At 33.1% G+C, this 15458-nt stretch overlaps 1 protein-coding gene across 4 annotated transcripts in view; it reads left to right on the top strand.

The window, feature by feature from the left end:
• LOC149910686 (pseudouridylate synthase RPUSD2-like) overlaps positions 1-15458 on the top strand; it is a 335797-nt gene that overhangs the window by 188259 nt on the left and 132080 nt on the right. For 2 of the 4 annotated variants that reach the window (XM_090115993.1, XM_090115989.1), the window contains exon 1: positions 12894-13160. The exons of the other annotated variants lie outside the window; for them this stretch is intronic. The gene's annotated coding sequence lies outside the window, so the exon portion shown is untranslated. Of the gene's footprint in view, positions 1-12893; positions 13161-15458 lie in introns of those variants that run through there. 4 annotated transcript variants of the gene reach the window in all.

Below are 15458 nucleotides of genomic sequence, written 5' to 3' on the forward strand. Positions count from 1 at the left end.
TTAAATAACACGTCACAATGAGTTGGAAATAGATTAATAAGGAGACAGATATTAATTTATGGCGGCTCTACATTCGTGCCAATAGGCGTGAACGTGAATGTGGATGGTTTTTCCAATGTTCACGTGCGTTCGCGTCAATTCCGCGACCAGAGTAGGTATTTTTTCCGGTGAAAGATTCACGCCTCCTTCATGTGGCGTTGAAGTAACATAATGGTTTTGGCGTCGTCCTACTACGTCCATTTCACGACTGCGAGCATACCTAAATATGGAGGACATGACTTATGCCGTGTATTCGCGACGTTAATTTGCGCGTGAATTCACGGCACTAATTTAGAGCCGACACTAGACTTTTTCACGCCATTTGGCGGGTTTTCACTGACCGAGCCGCCTCGCGCAGCAATTCGCAAGGCTGCTCGCTCTGTGTAGACCCGCCTATTGACTAATAGTTTAAATATAGAGCTAAAATTTAAGATCCGATGGCTGTGATTTGATCTTGCCGTTCTGGCGGTCTCATTATGTGATTTACATTTGATGTTGAATCTGATACTAAAGCCATCTGTTGGTGTTAAATTATTAAATAGGATTTAAATGATAGATTTTTTATTTTTATAATTGTAAGCTTTTTTTAAACTGTACATAAATAAAATTCGTAATAGGTACATATAATATCATTTATGAAAAAAAATTGAAAATAAGTATTATCCGATCTTCCAAAATGTGTACTCGTATTAACGTTAATGAGCGTATTGTTTCTGCTGAAAAGATAAAAGAGCTGCCTATATAATATTACTATATATTACTTCGAGCCATAGATAATATTCTACATATAAAATACCGAATATTTTTACCTAAAGCTAACAACTGAAAAATCCCTGATAACAAATTGACATGAGAATCTAAACCCTTATGAGGAATTCGTACAATTCTCAATGGATTTTCGAAGTTTATTATTGAGATTCCAAATCAAACAAAACTATACGATCGAAGACTCAACTTTTAATTGAATTCAGTTACCTTCCACGATTGGCGAAACTTCTTTAATAATTACACTCTGGCGGATTAGTTGTGGTACAAGTGATGGGTGATGGCGATTTAAGGAATAGTAATGTGTTTAAAATGGAAGTTATTAATTAAATTGAATTTGCTCGTATTTATAAGTGCATAATTTAATTAGGTTTAATTTATTTACTAGATATTAATTGTGGGAAGGCTTGATAAATTTTGAATATATTATCAATCACGATCTATCCTTCCTTTCCTATGACGTGTCTATTATTATTCATCGAAGAAAATTATTATTTTAAGCTATTGCATAGCTTCTATCGCGGGCCTTGAGCGCAGGGACCGAATCGAGAAATTCCGTAACGAAAAACCTCACGCTCCCCACTCCGAAGGATACGGAGGTGTGGCTTGAAGTCATGCTATGCAATAGCTTTACCGCGGCAGTCCCCGAGTGCCACACGTCTTTTTTATTCATCTATTTTTACAAAAGAAAATTAATGTTTAATGCAAGGCAATAATGCATTGTATATTTAAGTTGTTTGTGCGTGTATATTATACCTAAGTAGGAAACATATTCAGGAAACGTTACAACAATGAAAATACATTTTATTTAGGTGTAAAATAATGATGCATTATTCTTTGTTCATAGCTCTATCACTAACTGTTAACATTTCGAACAAGGGAAGATATTTAACTGCTAATAATAGCAAGACACCTTATGACTTGGGCCATACTTAACGTAAGTGAAGCGATGTCCAAAGTTACCAATTAAGCACACTGCTCTAATAACAATCGATGATGGATTATAAATCACGGAATAATCACTTATAATACCACAAGAGCTTCAAAATTATCGGGTATTTTCCGATAGGTTCGTTGCGAACAAATGAAGGAGTCAAGTTTTTCAGGTTAAAAAAGATGATTAGATTGATTTTTCCAAAAAAACTTGACGACTTTATTTGTTTGCAGGGAACCTTGAGGGAAATGCCAGATAATTTTGAAGCTCGTGTGGTATTCGGGGGATTATTTTTCCGTCCCAAATGTCGGCCAATAATTTCACAATTGAATTCAACCTGTCAGTTTGACGTCAACTACCAGAGAAAATTTTCAAAAAATTATCAGTATAATACCATGTAGGTTGTACCACGTGACGTCGAATGGTGCAATTCTATTGGTCGATATTTGGGTCGGAAAAATAATCAATGGAATAATATTGACATTTACCGAAATAAGCCAACTCACGCGACTAGTTATTATTTGAGTTAAAAACATTAAAAGTATTGTTATTATAATTACACAAAATTAAAATAAACAAAATAATTCCAGATCTTAATATCAAGCAGTTCAATGATACTCCCATGCTATTCATGAAAATTCATTAAATTTTTTGTTCCATCCAAACTTTTTAATTTGACAGGTCGAGTACCTGTTCCCTCTGCTTGACAATTGTGTAGTTATTTAATTACGTTACACTAGTTGTTCGCCCCGGCTCCGTCTAGGAAAAGTTTATAAAGCCAATTATAATATTATCATACAAATTTCACAGTTTCCGGATTATTTAATAACGACCAGTTTCGCAAATAATATATACTTACTGTTAAGCTTATCTATCAGTTGACACGATAAATAATGTACCTGTGGCAATTTATGTCAAAAAGTGCATAATAACAACATTATGAGTAAGCATTCGTAAACTACTTCTACTTCTCTAAACCAATCAAAGACAATTTTAAGAAACAAATAATTCATTACGTTTTGTACTTGAGTTATGACTTCATATAAGTGTAAATAACAGTACTTTTTAATGCACATAGATTTTCGACAAGTGACACATTTTTTTCCATTACATTAATAAATTTTATATAAAAGTGTTCGTATCGCAGACACCATAAAGATTAGTTAGCCGCTCCTTTGATATTACGTATATTAATTTTTATCTGCACCCAAACGTTGGTAAATTACATTTATGAGGATTACGCTAATCTTGCCTCTATAAATTACGTTTTCAGCCGACTTTGAAAATGAGGTTATCAATATGTGACATTCTGCAAAAGGTCTTCATTAAATTTTGTGCAGGTTTATGCAAATGCATATAATATTATAATCTTACATGCATGCATTTCTTCAAAAATCTTCTTGTGAACGAACACTTTAGAATTAAGCTTCTTTAATGAAAATCTCGGCTGGTATCTTAATAGAAAGGGCTAGAAGATTTCCAAATTTTAAATGATTATATTCAAGTAAATGAAACATTAGTCAAACCGTTATTATGAATAGGGGAGATAATATACAAATACAGTGTCTCAGCAGCATACAGTATTAATATAAATAAATCCTTCTATTGTTTCAGGTACGTGTTTTTATCATCATAATTGTGTAAAGGCATCAATGTAAGTACATTCAAGAGCCTTCAAAAAATAAACATACCTATACAATGTGTCCGGACATGACATACCGATATTTGAAGGGGCTATTCTCCAGGTATTTTTATCGACAATTCAACCCCTCTACAGTCCCCTACCTCACCCCCCTCAAAATGGCAAACCTATCAATTCGGATAGTGAATTTATGAAAATTGTAATAACTTCGAAAGTGAGTGTCACAAAATACTAAATTTGGTTTTATTTGAACAATAACAAGTTATTCTAGGGACCACTAAACAAATTTAATTGATAAGAGTGAGAGGAGGGTAGGGGAGTGAGAGGTAGGGGACTGTAGAGGGTTGAATTGTCGATAAAAATACCTGGAGAATAGCCCCTTCAAATATCGGTAGGATGTCATGTCCGGACACACTGTATACCTGTGTAAACGGGCCAGTAAAGCAATGGGATATCGTCAAGTATGATCATGATGAATGATGATTGATTATATAGCCATGAAAAGCATATTAAGTGTTTGGGCCAACAAAGCAACTGTAAATCTTCTACAGACTTACTACAGAAGTTCCAATAATGTTCAAATTCGGCTTAAGTGTCTCAACAATTTTTCCATACGTCGGTCATCCTTAATCTATACTAATATTATAAAGCTGAAGAGTTTATTAGTTTGTTTGAACGCGCTAATTTCAGGAACTACTGGTCCGATTTGAAAGGTTCTTCCGGTTTTAGATAGCCCATTTATCGAAAATGGCTATAGGGCATAGGCTATATTATATCACCACGTTAAAACCGACAGGAGCGGACGGCTGCGGGTAAAACCGCGGGGCACAGCTAGTAACGTATAAAGCTTGCATGAATGCAAATCGGATACCAAAACTCATCTTAAAACCGCACAATTTCCATGCTTATCGCACCGCTGAATCCTTCGTGATCTCTCATTACGTGGGAATTAATTAAATTTGTACCATCTCGCCATACGGTACGCAACAATGATGTTTGTAGTTTCGAAATTTCATTATAATGTGGATAATGTAGGTAATGTGGGTAATGTGGATAATGTACGTAATGTGGGTAATGTTGGTACGTTGGCTTTGTGACACGCCTCGCGATGATGGTACGTCAAAGGATTTTTGTTGTATTTCGTGAATTGTAATTTGATGACCCCTTTTGGTTGAAAATATATTTTTTTTATAATTTAAAGTGATAGAGGTTAGTCAGAGCCATTGTACTGAATGAATTTAATTATATTGTTTTGACCACAATGATTGTAGCCCTCAAACCTGTGTTGCAAAAGGAGCTTGCAAAGCTCAACGGAAATTTGGAATCGGCTCACTTCATGTAGTGTTTTTAAACATTGTTACGGTTTACAAAATAAATATGAGTCTCTATTTTGCGCAAAGCAATAAGTACGTTTCGAGCATCACACAAAATCTATATTATTTCATTAATAGTAGGTATTTTATGCAGGATTGGAATGTTGAACTAATGGTAAGGGCCGAAAATTAGTGTAATCAATACTGTATTTAAAATAGAGAGGCATAAATCAATAAACTAAATTAATTACATCAATACAAGAAACAAATATTTACTATCTACTATAAAAATAATATGAATGCATTTTAAACATATTTGTGACAACCCTATTAAGATAAGCCTTAAGTGAATGGGAGTAAAGGCGAAAGATAGTAATCTTTTAATTACCGGGTCCCTACTTACGTAGCACGTGGTGGCTTTTCCTTGTTTTTGGATTAAATACATGTGTTTATTATATGAAAGGAGTTTCCAATTTCGTATTTAGGTTAGAAAACATTCTATATGGCATCTTATTGAATAAACTACATATATATATGAATATAGGCTATGTATTTTTCTTGAAGGGCATAGTTATAGGGCAGCTTAGAAAAACTTTTAAGAGTCTGAAATATAAAACAACAAAATTGTTTATTTTGTAGGAAATTAAAAATTAGTGTCTTCAGCAACTGTAAGAAGTAAAAATAATAAAACCTATCAATATAGTAATATTTTAAGATAAGAAATGAAAGATATTTAACGGATTTTAAAGGCAATTAATGACCTAATTATATAACTGAGACTGGTAGGAATATTTAACAGCGGAAAAAGGTTTAAAAAGCTTAAACAATAAACAAGTATTAAATATCTCTTTAACAGTAATACATGGATGTATAAAACATAGTTTAAGAACACGACAGTAGGTAGACAGTCAATTAATTAAAATTCTAGTGAATTGTTGTACAAAATTAGTTCTAGAGATAAATTTTGTCAATCTTCTCGATAGACACGCAAATAAAATGTAAAAGTTACGAAAACAAAAGTTTTAAATGCACAATAGTATCAAAACAATGGCCGAATGGTCCACTTTACTGCTCATTCCGTGACTCACCACCTAAAAGCATCGAAACTGCCGAAAAAACATATAAATTAAGACAACGAAGAATTTTAATTATTCTCATCTCCGTTGATAGGGAGGAAAGAATCTCGGTTAGGAGAGCCAAATGGTCCGTCAAATAAATAAGTCTTTAAATTGGTACAGAAGTAATTAGTAACGTTTTAGTCCGCTGAAAGGTACGGACGATGTGCTACGATAAATCTTTGTCAGCAAATCGTGGATTTCGCATTTTTCGTTTCTCAACCCCACTTTTTTTAAACGTTAAGAGTACGTACTTTTAACATTGAAGTTTGAAGAACATTTTTAAATTTGTATAGCTGTGGGCTGTGGCTTATTAGTGCGTTTTATTCTCGATTGTAGTAATTATTTTACGTTTATACAAAAAGTATGAAATAATTTGTTTTGACTCTAGGAAAATAGTATTCATATCTCTCAAAAAGCGCACATCAAACAGACTGTTTGGTGTTCCAGAATTATCGAAATATGTTTAGCCTTTCGGAATTATTGTTTTATTGATACAATGTGATAAGTGATTAAGTATTGTATAGTAAATATGTAAAATATATAAATATTATTAACTAGCTGTGCCCCGCGGTTACACCCGCATTGCTCCGCTCCTAGTGGTCTTAGGGTGATGATATCGATAAATGGGCTATCGAACACCGAAATAATTTTTCAAATCGGACCAGTAATTCCTGATATTAGCGCGTTCATACAAATAAACTCTTCAGCTTTATAATATTAGTATAGTTATGATCCATGAGCCCGAATTTCAAACGTATCTCCTAACCCGAGCACAGTCGGGGTCACAAGTAGTACATGAAAGTATCTATTGCTCTTAGAAACTAATATTATTTATTAACACCGTACAATTCGCTTCCGCATTGATTTATGGGCTCTTTTACGATGGCTTATATTTTTTACAACTCGCAAATTGAGTTCCAACTGTAAGAATTGTTACTGTTGCGATTTTTTCTTGTTTTTATAGTGACGTTATTATATTTTCGTTAAGTATTTTCCAATATTTATTGAACTATTTGAAATATTTTTTAATTTAAATAAACTCAACTATTCATAGCTAGTATTTTACCGACTAGAGAAAATGATTTATTGATATGTTCGAAAACTTTATTTCGAGTTCGAGTTCCTAAATTATTTTTTTGTTCGAAAGAATAAACAAACGGACTGAACTCATATATATTTCATTGTCATTAGACCCTTGTCTTCGGAGATACACAAAAAACCTCTTTAAAGTTATATCATCGATGTATGTAAGAAGTATCTATTATCAGGTTTATGGCAAAAAATATGCCTGTACAAAGGACATTTAAGTTGGAAAACTCAATCTGCTTTTAACAACAAAAAATCCATTTCATAAAAAAAATGTTCGAAGATATACGTCAAGTGGAAGGTTTTGTTTTGTATGTGTTTTCAAAGAAAAACCCGCATAGTTCCCGTTCCTGTGGGATTTCGAAGAAAGAAAGTAGCTTGTCTTATTCTGGGTCTTCAGCTATCTACATACCAAATTTCATTGTAATCGGTTCAGTAGTATATGTACGGTTCGGTCGTGTAAGAGTAACAAACATCCATCCATCCTCACAAACTTTCGCATTTATAATATTAAGTATATAGTAGGATTAAATTTGTACAACCCGTCAAAGTATCGATTTTATCCGACCATTTCCAATACCATAAAATACCTATCTATAACGTGAACTATATTACCATAGATAACGATATCATAGCAATATCACACAAACATAACAATAACTCGCTTGTGTTCCGAATATTAATGTTATTTAATAAATATAAGGTAATATTCATTAACCTTGTCTGAAGCTAATGGTAGTCACGTTTATAGATAACAATAGGCATCCTTGACCTGTGCTAATGTCACGTTAAATACCATAGTTTTTTGATAGTGTTTTTACCTAGTTAGGTAGGTAAGTACGTATATCTTGGATGGATAATCATGTTTCAGAACGATTATTTACTCGTGGAAATTATAAGAATTTCCGCTCATGTTATATCGACGAACGATGTGTTTCTTATATTATAAGAAAAATCGTTAATAAATTAATTTCTATTTTAATTGAATATTGAACAAAAATATCCAGTTTATTATTTTGGTTTTGTAAATTGTAGTGGAATGTCAAAAAGTAATGAAACTATGTTGTTATTATCTTATTGTTTTTTCTTTTACAAATTATTCGTCAATTATGTTCCCTTTTTATTTAAATATTATTTAGCTATTTTAATCATGTTTGAAACTCTTATTGTTTCTTTGTTTGTATTGAAAAATTGCAAGAGTACTGAAAGTATTTTAAAAATTATTTATCCACTAGAAAACTACGTTATTGATTTTGTTATGCTCTCGTTCATTTAGCGCAGAATAGCAGAAATTCCTAGAAAACTAATGTTGTTGTTTAGCTCCGTGCAGTTAAGTGAGTTAACAGTTCTGTCTAAATTTTAATTTCGACTACAAATACTTTACTCAACGAAAAATATAAAGCGATTTCAAAAGTTTATAAATTGATGAATCAATCACTTTTTAAACCAGTTTAAAAGTTTTTCATTTCGAAATATAATACTATGATTGCGTAAAACAAAACGCTTTAAAGTAGTTATTTTATCAAAAGGCCCCAAAACAAGTGACCTACCTCATTTTGCTTTTGAGGGTTCCCATAAAATAAGTCTTATCTTGGAACACTAAATGTACAGAGAACAGGAATCAATTAAATCCATACTATAATAATTCTTGAAAGAATCCCTGAGCCAAATTCCATCTTTATTCAATACGCAATTTTGCATAACGAATAACACTCACTCTCTACTAGGTCTATAATAGACTAGCTGTGCCCCGCGGTTTTCCCTCATTGCTCCACTGCTTTCAGTCTCTGAATTATTTTTTCAAATCTGATCTGTATTATGTTCCTATAATATAAATAAATAAATAAATCATTTATTTGCACCTTTATATGTTACAAAAATTTAATAACCCAGGCTCCAAATATAGTTGTAAACTATTTTTCAGGAGCCTGTGTTCAATATGTGTCCTGTATTGTGTTCTATATTGTTTTTTCCTAAATTAGCGCATTCAAGCAAGCTCCATTTCATGCCATATAACATACGTAGGTAATTCTCAGCTTCCAAAATGATATATTTGACCCAGCGTTGTGGCAAAGCTTCGTCTATTTTATGGTCCCTGGCCTTGAGTCTATCCAGACCGAACCGGTATATTAGTGGTTGTTATGAAACGCCTGTATTTATGATACTACCGTCTTCAAGTTATTGGATTCGTGATATAGGCTTTAGTTTTATTAGATTTATTTTGTCATTTCGGATTACTCTATTAAAGCTTTGAGGATTTTTATAGATTGCTTTATTTTTTTGTGTGAGGATTGAGTTTAGTGTTGTGTAGGTATAGTTCGGGAACACGGAAGGTTATAATGTAGGTACATTACAGCAAATTAATTGAGAAAATAAATATTTGTAATCGTGCTGTTAATGATTACAAAGTGATTGAAAATTAGAATAAACTAGCAAACCGGGCGAACTTTTCGCCACCGGAGACATTTTTTCTTTGCTATAAACCTCACGGAGCTGAGACCTTTCCAACGAATGCAAAACCGTGGAAATCGGTTCGTGCATTCTGAAGTTATAGCATCAGGAAGGAATACCCGACTTATTTTTATATAGTAAATTATATAAAGACTTCATGATTAATCGTGTGAAACAAAGAAGGAAGGAAGGACATATTCAATCTATAATGTACCTAATTGGGAATTACAATATTTATTTTGTGAATAAAATCATCGAAGTAGAAATAACATTAGCAGCGATATCATTTTAATATTGATTATTTATGTCCTACTAGCGGTCCGCCCCGGCTTCACCCGTGGTACATATTTCTCAATAAAAGGTAGCCTTTTCCTTTCTCGGGTATCAAAATATCTCCATACCAAATTTCATGCAAATTGGTTCAGTAGTTTAGGCGTGATTGAGTAACAGACAGACAGACAGAGTTACTTTCGCATTTATAATATTAGTATGGATATTGAATAAGCAATAGTGATTAGCTTAAACGTTGCATAAATGGATTTACAAGTAAAGTGCTAAGCGCGTGATCGATAAATTTACACCAAGTACTGGTTAAAGAATAATTTACATTGCTCCTAATTACATCATCAAGTACAATGAATCTATTACATCATAGGGATGCACGTTAGTTGTTTTTATACCATCTGTGTTGAATGGATCACGACTGTAATAATATTATAGTATAAATTTTCCTTGTATAAATATATGGGGCTATGTCATCATTGAAGTATTGTGCATTTTATGAGGACATGTATCTGTGTAGGGAACTTTTTGAAAGTCCTGTTTTTTTTTTGTTATTAAGACGAACGAGAGAACGAGAACGAAAAGAACGAGTTATTAAGACATTAAAATCTAGAGGTTATAGTTTTTTTTTTTTTTTTTATTATTGGCAATAGGGAAGCGCTTGACTAGGTTATAGTTGCAGTATCTGACAGAGTTTGAACGACTGTTCAATATTAATTTGTTAGGAGAGTTTTGATAAAAATACAGCTGTTCTTTAATTTACCAAGAGACCTTCCTACCATTGATTTAGTAGAGCTTTTAGCTAATGGTGGAATATAAGGCCAACAAATTCTTAAGCCATATTAAGAAAGTATATCTTGAATAAGATATATTTCCTAATGCTATGAAGATTGCTAATGCTATGAAGATGCTTTCAGCTCGCGGCTTCGTCCGCTTTATCTAAAACCTAATAAATTATATACAAAAACCAACTCTATCTATTAAAAAAACAGCATCAAAATCTGTTGCGAAGTTTTAAAGATTTAAGCATGCAGTTACACAGACGGCGTAAAATGACTTTGTATTATAATATTGTGTAGTGACTAACTTTATGCCGTGGTTTCGCTTGCGTGCACTTCTTATCGCGTGACAGTCAACCCCTATTCTACTGTTATAAAGTTTTGTTTTATTGACAAAAAGTAGGGTATATCTTTACACAAGGCTGAGTCTATCTACATTGCAAATTTTATCAAAATGTGTTTTGTAGTTGCAACGTAAATTGCAATAATATGTAGAAAGATAGAGCTACTTTCGTATTCATATACACGGTAGAGATTTTTACTAATAATAATATCTACTGTAAATTTTTATTTAATGTAGAGCAAAAATAATTTATTCTTTGACCAGCGCTCAAAGTGAAACAGCCATAAAGTTGAAATAGCGCAATTTCGAAAACATAACATAAATGTAACTACAAATCTCTAAGGCAACATTCGCGAAGGGTGTATTCATACATATAATCGTTTTATTGTTATGTCGTTGTTCCGTTGCCATGGTAACAAGCTAAGGTAACATACGGGTTTGTAATATATTTATATATGGTTACGCAGTGGGTTCTTTTTAACCGTCTTTTAAAAGCAGGAGAATTCTCAATTCGGGTAATTTTGTCTTTTAAGAACTTTGATTATTCTTTATTTTTTATTGTAAAGGAGATAATCTAAGAATTCCCGGATCCAAATCCCTTTTTGTAATACCTGTTTATCGTTATGATAATAAATAAAATAAATTGTTGGTTTGTTGTGCGCAGGGTTGACGAATACGTGCACTGGAAGTTGGAACACGCGTGAGAGTATGGGTGATAAGATCGAATTTTAAATATCTGGCAGAATTAGAGAAAGAAAATAGAGTCAGTACAAAATGCATATGCAGGTTTTTCTTTGTAGTAAATTATATACTACTTATGATACAGTTAAATTAATATTTATCTACTTGTAGTTGTCTAGTAGGTACTATACGAAGAAGTAGTTAATTCGTTGTATAGACTGTTAACAAGAATTTTCCATACCAAGTGTTTAGATGAAAAATTAAATGCATATTCTATAGCAATATAAATTCTCAAATGATGATAGCAATATTTATATATCCGCTTAGTTAATTGTGGTGACGTCACTTCGTAGTTAACGTCGATAAACTATTTATATATAAAATCACGCTTTATCGTAGGTATATTTCTAAGTAATCTAGAAGTTTATTATTATTAAATTTATGATGTACGCAGTTATTATAATAATTTACGTATATTATTATAATAATATACGTATTCATAAGGTTTAATTTATGTATATTTTGTATGAGTTGTATAATGTTCACTGAAATGTTGACTGAAATAATAAATTTGATATTAAATGTTTACTATTGAACGATATTAATTTATAATTATATATACAATTTATTCTTCTGCTTATATTAATATAATTATATTAATATTTATTACGATAATCACAGATGATAATAAAGGACCGTGAAAGCAATGAAATGAAATTAGGAAGCTTTTTTGTGCTCTACGATCAATTTCCATTGCGCAAAATACAGATTTACCGTAAAACCCTGTATACATATGAAAAAGTTAAGATTTGTTTCTTTAGTCAATTTGTTCTTAGTGAAATGACTACAGAAAAGAAAAAAAAATTGGATGTCTGTAAAGTCGGTTTACTGACGATAGTTGAACGTGACAACGTCTTAAGGCCAATTGTGCTTCTTTGTCGCTCGTTCCGCGCTCTCGCTTGCACTGCAAGCCTTACATGGAACGCCTCAGAGCGAGGTAACGCCGCATGAGTCATATTTTTTCGTGCGTGCAGCATTTTTAGGACGTACCCATCTCATGTGTACGTACGTAACGCTAGTGTGTACAGGCTCTCATGTTTTCAGCCGCCGTCACCGCCTATTGTAATAAGATTTTAAAATCGAGGCAATAACAGAAGCCACTAAAGATAAAATAATAAAAATCGAACCGTAATATCAGACGCGGCGAAATTCGAAACAGCAAACAAAAGGCATCAACCGAACCTATTGTCCAACGCTCCATAATGCAAATACGTACCTTTTCATTTTGAAGCTTTGTAATAACGCGCCCCTTTCCTGAAACCGGCTTTACCCTGCGGGGCGGGCGGCGGGCGGGGGGAGGGGGAAAAGCACGTGCGATGCTGCCGTCTCGCTCGAACGCACATAATATTATGTAACGTGCTCTCTTTCCAGCGCAGCCGATCAGCGCACGCATTGCAGGTGAATCGGTGCCTTAGTTGATTTCTGGCAGGCACGTGGGTGGGACGTCTTCGCTCCGCAATCATTTCCCGCGAAAATTTACGCGCCCGTAATATATCGGTGCTGTTCTTACAACTAAAGGGACGAAACGTTTTCCATACAAATTTCATGTTATGTTAATGTGCAACGATTTGTCTGTGTGTATTTTTTGATCGTGAGAGCTCAGTGATTTTTATTGGAACTTTTTGTTTGTGCAAGGATTTTTTCTAGTGATCGCATCAAAATATCACGTAAGTTATTTGTAGTTGGTTAAATGCTTTTTGAACGTTATAAATTGGCGATTTTAATATTGAAACGGTAAAGAAATAAACGACTACATAATGTTTGAAAAGAAATTCATCAACCTGAAAAACGAAGTGAAAAATTTAAAATGTTTCATTTTTATATTTGCCGCTTCGCAACCGACTAAGTTGTTGATTAACCTGTTGATACAAAACTAAATTATTTGCTATTTTTATTTAGTATTGCGAATGCTGAAACTTCAGATTTCCTGGACTGCTTTGTGTTTTTTATTGAGTCGTAAATTATGTTATGCAATTTAAATCTAGAAAATATAGCAGACTGTATTGTAACACGTTTGTTACAATACAGTCTACAATAATTTATGTTCGAATGTATCGATAATAAAAACAAGAAGCAATATTATATTCACAAAAATTAAAGAAACGTACGGATGCGATGGTATAATGTTATTAAATATACCTACATCATAATAAGTAGGTATTTTATATTAAAAATTTATTCGGTAGGTATAAGTTATGTGAAAAAAAATTATAAAATTACAAAAGTAGGTATGAAACCATACTTAGTTTATTAATAAATTTGGTATGTACGAAAACTAATCCATACTAATATTATAAATGCGAAAGTAATTCTGTCTGTCTGTCTGTTACTCAATCACGCCTTAACTACTGAACCAATTTGCATGATATTTGGTATAGAGATATTTTGATATCCGAGAAAGGACATAGGCTACTTTTTATCCCGGGAAATAGGATAGGTTTTATCCCGGAAATCCCACGGGAACGGGAACTATGCGGGTTTTTCTTTGACTGTGCGGGCGAAGCTGCGGGTGGAAAGCTAGTTAAGGCTAAACTGTACATTATAGGGCGTGGAGTTGAGAGTCGTAATTTTTTTTGTGGTTAGCTATTGTCCTATGGAACCTAAATCTGAAATTTCACAGCGCGAAAACTTTTTGTTTTTGAGTCACGAATTTTTGAAAATCGGAAAATTTTACTCCATTTTATCTTTGAAACGCGAACTTACTGTTATGACAGTGTCAAATTGACCTACAGCGATTGTCAAACGCGTTTCATTTCAGGTAAAACATTTCTATCTAACAAAAAAAATATTATAATTTAAATTTTATTTATGAAATTTGTATATTTTTTAACAACAACATTAAAAATAATTATTATTAGGTATAGTTTTTGTAAAATAGATTAAATAAAATAAAATTATTAATATTCGCAATTTATAATTTAACAAAAATATTAATCGAAGTGTCTAGTAGTCCGCTAAACGGATGAATAAAATAAATTAGTCGTCCGATTACCGGATGAATAAAATAATTTAATCGTCCGATTATTCGGATTACTAGATAACCTTTTAACACTAAAGCTAGTTGGGTTGGATTAAAGCAAAGGGGGCGCAGGACTTTTGATGGAGTTGGTGTCATTTTAACACCTATTTATTATTGTTTTATCGTAAAGATAACGCTAATATAAGCATGTTTTATAGGAACAACTTTTCTCTAAAATCAAAAATGGCGGAGATATTCACCCTCAATTCGTTAGGTTAGGTTTAGGTTAGGTTAGCCTTTAGGTTAGGTTAGGTTAGGTTAGGTTAGGTTTCTTAAAAAAAACTTCACAGAAATAGGAGCCCCGCGAAGCGGGGCTCCGTCGACGCGCAAAAAAAAAATCAAGTTAGGTTAGGTTAGGTTAGGTTAGGTTTCTTAAAAAAAAAACTACACAGAAATAGGAGCCCCGCGAAGCGGGTCTCCGTCGACGCGCAAAAAAAAAATCTAGTTTAGGTTAGGTTAGCCGTTAGGTTAGGTTAGGTTAGGTTTCTTTAAAAAAAAAACTACACAGAAATAGGAGCCCCGCGAAGCGGGGCTCCGTCGACGCGCAAAAAAAAAATCAAATACCTACGTGTGCCCTCCTCCCCCCACAAAAAACCTATAATACGTGCGGCAGTTCTCTAAAGAAACCCCGATAACCTAACTATATAGATAACTATATTATAATAGATGTTATCGGACGATTAAATTATTTTATTCATCCGGTAATCGGACGACTAATTTATTTTATTCATCCGTTTAGCGGACGACTAGCGCTGTCCAATATTAATTGTACGCTTTGTACCGTGGAACAAAACAATAACGACGTCATTTTCAGTTACCGTTCGTTTGCCACCTTTCAGTCGAGATCGTTTCGTGCGTACTCCTGTTAAGCCCTAAAACTGTACAAAACTATTAAACTTTTACTTTTAGCATACAAATAGGTAGCGAGGAGCGAAGCGACGAGCGT

Source organism: Colias eurytheme, chromosome 2 (assembly GCF_061535395.1).
Source record: "Colias eurytheme isolate Ceu_HAF_F1 chromosome 2, ilColEury1 Martin Lab GWU primary, whole genome shotgun sequence".
In the NCBI taxonomy this organism is placed as follows: Eukaryota; Metazoa; Arthropoda; class Insecta; order Lepidoptera; family Pieridae; genus Colias; species Colias eurytheme.